The following is a 4885-nucleotide window of genomic DNA, read 5'->3' as shown; positions in this document are numbered from 1 at the left end:
CCCCATATGCCAGAGGTGGCGGGTTCAAACCCAGCCTCGGCCAAAATCTGCAATTTAAAAAAAAAAAAAGTGGGATAATGGCTCTGAGAATGGGGTCTCCTCAGAGAACATGGGTGGCTCCCCTGAAGAGGCAGGGTGGTGTCTTCAGAAAGGTGAGGATTCCCCGAGAAGCAGGAGGTCCCCTCAGAGAAGCACGCGTGTCTTCTGAGAGAAGTGAGACCCCTTCAGGAAAACAGAGGATCCCCAGCGAGGCAGTAGGTTCCTGAAAGATGGGGGGGGTGTCCCTCAGAGAGAAACGGTCACCTCAGAACAGCAGAGATGGGGCTTCCCCTCAAAGAAGCAGGGGTCCTCGGCAAGGTGGAAGGCCCAAAGAATGTGGGCTCCCCTCAGAGAGGCGGGGGTCCTCAGAGAGGTGGAGGCCCCCAGAGAACATGGGCTCTTCTTAGAGAGGCAAGGACCCTTCGGACAAGGGGACTCCCCTCAAAGGCAGGGGTTCGCAGAACAGGGGTCCCCAGAAAGGTAAAGGTCCCTCAAAGAGATGAGTGCCTCAGAAAAATGGAGGGCCCCCTCAGGGAAGTGAGCAACCTCGAAGACGCGGGGGTCCCCAGAGAAGGGCTCCCCAAGACTTGGGGTTCCCCACGGAAGAGGGCTCCCCTCAGAGGCAGAGCTCCCTCTCAGAGCCGGAGGTCCCTCCAAGAAGAAAGTCCACTCAGCGAAGGTGGTGCCCGGGAGAAGCGGAAGCCCCAGAAAAGCCTGGGGCACCGGAAGCCGAAGACCCGCCAGTGGCTCCGGCCCCTCACTCACCGAAGTTGCTCGGCACCCCCCTGGCGGCGGCTGGGTCCCGGGATGGCTTCGGGTGGCGCAGTCCGGTCAGGTCTAGTCGCGTCCCGCAGCGGCGGCTATCTCAGGTGGCGTCCGCAGCGGCGGCGGCAGGGGCAACAGGACGACGGACGACCGACCGACCGACTGGGCTGGCGGCGCGGGGCGCGCTCGGGCGGCGGGGGTGCGCGTGCGCGCGCCGGGGCGCTGACCCCGGGCGGGAGGAGCCGCCGCGCCGCGCTCGGAGCTGCAGCTGGGTCTAGCCGCTCCGTCTCACACTGAAATTGCCCGCTTCACAGCCCGGCTTCCCCGGTTGCTAGGCAGATTTCGCCTCGCACACTTCCGGGTTGAGCCGCGTCTAGCCGAGTGGCGGCGCCGCAGGCCAATGAGGTCCGGCCGAGGCTATCAGGATCCGCACCCCACAGAGGGTGTAGCCAGCCTCGTGACGGACAGTGCCCGCCGGCCAATGAACGTGCGGGCCGGCTGGTTCTCGGGATCGCGCCGGGAGCTGGGGCGGGTCCGATGGGGCAGAACTGGGTAACTGACAGGCACTCTACCAATGGAAGAGGGTAGCGGGCCAAAGGGCTAGTCAGGGTACTCTGGAGGCGGGACTTAGGCTTCGGGGAGGGAACGCTGAGAAGGGCGGGGCCTAGAGGGACGCGTCAATTCGTGTCCGGCTCGCACAGACCCTAGAGGGCGGTTCGCCTGGCCCGCCCGGCGGCCCGCAACTGGCTGGGCAGGGGGTTCCCCGCAGTGCTCAGCAGGGGCGCCCCACCCACAATGCACCAGTGGCCTCCTGGGCCGGACGGACTTGGGGCGGATACGCCAGGCGGCGGCTGGCGTCTCTAAGGAGACTGGACAAGTTGTAGCCAGGCCTTGTTTCGGAGGGTCTTCTTAGCCCCTGTGCTTTTTATGTCTAGATTTGTGACTTCAATGCTCTTCAGAGGAGAATTTTTTTTATTTTTTAGAGACATTGTCTCACTTCACAACAACCTACAGCTCCTGGGCTTAGCGATTCTCTTGCCTCAGCCTCCCGAGTAGCTGGGACTACAGGTGCCTGCCACAAGGCCCGGCTATTTTTTTGTTGCAGTTTGGCCGGTGCCGGGTTTGAACCCGCCACCTTCGGTATATGGGGCCAGCGCTCTACTCACTGAGCTACAGGCGCCGCCCTTCAGCAGAGAATCTTGAAGATTCTTATCCTGACACGGATTCTAAGAAGACTCTTCAAGATTCCTTTTCCTGGCCTTCGTTCCAAGGAGAATCTTAAGGAATCTGGTCTCTTTTTCTGGAAGAGTTTTGGGGCTTCTTGCTTTCCTCGCGTTTCTGAGAATTGCCAGGATCAGGATCATGTGGCAGATTTGGGATCCCAACTCTTTTTTTTTTTTTTTTTTTTTTTTTTTTTGAGACAGAGCCTCAAGCTGTCCCCCCGGGTAGAGTGCTATGGCTTCACTGCTCACAGCAACTTCCAACTCCTGGGCTCAAGCGAGTCTCCTGCCTCAGCCTCCCAAGTAGCTGGGACCACAGGCGCACGCCACAATGCCCGGCTATTTTTTGGTTGCAACCATTATTGTTGTTTGGCGGGTCCGGGCTGGATTCGAACCCGCCACCTTAGGTGTATGTGGCTGGCGCCTTAGCCACTTGAGCCACAGGCGCTGAGCCAACCCAGCCCTTTTTTAACTAAGAAAACATGGGGGTTCAAAGTCCCTGCCCTCTTTCTGTAGAGAATCTTGGGAATCCAGGGCCACCGGGAGCACCCCTGCCTCTTTTCTGAGCACTATTAGGGGCCACTGTGCCTCCCTTGACTGAGGGAAGTGGAGGCTACATGACCGTGACTTCCACCTTCATTTCTGAAGATAATTTGGGAAGTTTCAATCTTGCATGTCTCCTCACTCCAGGAGAAATTTGGGACTTCAAGCACCCCACCTCTCCAAAAAAGGATGGCAGGAGTTCCTACACCCCTTTACTAAAGAAATGCCAATGAGTTGTGCCTTGCACTTTTCTAAGCAGCATCTGACTGTTAGAGAAAGGGTCCCCTTTTTTCTGAAATTTCAACCATCTGATTCCTCTCCCCTAAGACATGGTGAGTTACACCTTTTTGAAAAACTACCCATTTAGCCTTCCTTTTCCTCTTTTACTGGGGAGAATTTTTCTGTGCCTTTATCCACTCTTTCCCAAGGGACAAATCTGCCAATTTTTCACCCAGAGTTTCATTTTCTGCTGGATAGGGCCCTTCCAGGAAGAATTCCTGCTTCCCACACACTCTCAGATATATCAGTCACCCTAAACTCTGCAAAAGAATGGCGTTTGTACCTCTGCTGAAACATGAACTATGGCCTACCAAAGGTCAAGGGCTTCCCTGCTATCCCCTTAATCCCTTTAGTTCTGAACTCTGTGCCAGATTCCATGCCCCTGAAGAATACAGCTTTGCCTTTAGTAAGGAACCAAACATACATTAAATCAGAGTAGTGAAGAAGGCACATGATACTAAGGAGTTGATGTAACAAAAAAAATTTTTTTCTTTTTTTTGAGATAGAGTCTCACTCAGTCACCCTGGGTATAGTGCGGTGGCATAGCTCATAGCAGCCTCAAACTCTTTAGCTCAACAGTCCTCTTGCCTCAGCCTCCTGAGTAGCTGGGACTGCAGGTGCCCACCACAATGCCCAGCTATTTTTTATATTTTTAGTAAAGATAGGGTCTTGCTCTTGCTCAGCCTGGTGTCGAACCCCTAAGTTCAGGTGATCCACCTGCCTCAACCTCCCAGAGTGCTAGGATTACAGACTAAGCCACCCCACCTGGCTGACAAACATTTTTTAAAAGATAGGATCTCTCTATATTGCCCAGGGTGGACTCAAACTTTTTGTTTGTTTGTTTTGTTTGTTAGTTTGTTGTTTAAGACAGAGTCTCAAGCTGTTGCCCTGGGTAAAATATCATGGCGTCACAGTTCACAGCAACCTCAAACTCTCAGGCTTAAGCAATTCTCTTGGTTCAGCCTCCTAAGTAGCTGGGATGACAGGCACCTGCCACAACACCCGGCTATTTTTTGTTGTTGTTGTTGCAGTTGTCATTGTTTTAGCTGGCCCAAGCCAGGTTTGAACCCATCAGCCACAGTGTATGTGGCCAGCGCCCTACCCACTGAGCCACAGATGCAGCCCTGGACACAAGCTCTTGAGCTCAAACAATCTTCCTGTCCAAGTCTGCCAAGTAGGAAAGTGTGCACCAGTATGCCTGACATGGCAAACTTATTGCCCCACTTTGTGCACAGAAGGGTGCAGGTGCTGAGAAACCTAAATTATAAGCTGGAACCTGTTAGCCTAGATGAATGCAATAAAGGGAAACAGGCCTGTTATATGGGGCAGAATGTTATACTAAAGAGATACGAAGAAAATGTAGTAAGAATGTAGAGGAGGAAGTGATGAAATGAGATAATGGATGTGAAAGTGCTTATAAACCATGAAGCAGCTTACCCAGGTGGAAAGGATGATTGTTGTTACAAGTGGACTGATGTTTCTGGAAGAAAAGTAAAGAATAAATTCAGATTCACAGTGATGGGAGGTTGGCAGGAAGTCCTGTAGGGCCTGACTCCCTGAGTGAAGTCAGCCTGGTCAGTGGCAAGGTTGACAAGAGTCCTTGGCTAAGGAAGGAAGCCACTGCAAACAAAGACAATGTGTTTCCATAGCATTTTGTCTGTACCTCTGTCGTAGCTCTTACTGCATTCTCCAAGTGTCTCAGGTATCAAGGTGAGCAATAAAGACTTGAACATTGGTGGCTGGAACAGCTGGGGGTCAAACCTATGCCCGCCACTCCCTAAAGAGGCCAGTTACTTTCCTCACCCTATAAGAAATCAGAATACAGGCAGTGCCTGTGTCTCAGTGGGTAGGGCGCCAGCCCCATATAATGAGGGTGGCAGGTTCAAACCTGGCCCCAGCCAAACTGCAACAAAAAAATAGCTAGGCATTGTGGCAGCACCTATAGTCCTATAGTCCCAGCTACTCGGGAGGCTGAGGCAAGAGAATCACCTAAGCCCAGGAGTTGGAGGTTGCTGTGAGCTGTGTGATGCCTCGGCACT

The 4885-nt window shown here is 53.5% G+C and overlaps 1 protein-coding gene across 2 annotated transcripts in view; it reads right to left on the bottom strand.

Moving 5' to 3' along the window:
- GATAD2A (GATA zinc finger domain containing 2A) overlaps window positions 1–951 on the bottom strand; it is a 132423-nt gene extending 131472 nt beyond the window's left edge. For both annotated transcript variants that reach the window (XM_012809450.2, XM_023517170.1), the window contains exon 1: window positions 805–951. The gene's annotated coding sequence lies outside the window, so the exon portion shown is untranslated. The remainder of the gene's footprint in view (window positions 1–804) is intronic.
- Window positions 952–4885: the final 3934 nt, after the last annotated feature.

The sequence above is a fragment of the Otolemur garnettii genome, unplaced genomic scaffold, assembly GCF_000181295.1.
Source record: "Otolemur garnettii isolate 467f Iridium unplaced genomic scaffold, OtoGar3 scaffold00105, whole genome shotgun sequence".
In the NCBI taxonomy this organism is placed as follows: Eukaryota; Metazoa; Chordata; class Mammalia; order Primates; family Galagidae; genus Otolemur; species Otolemur garnettii.
This window is presented reverse-complemented; position numbering and strand designations above follow the sequence as displayed.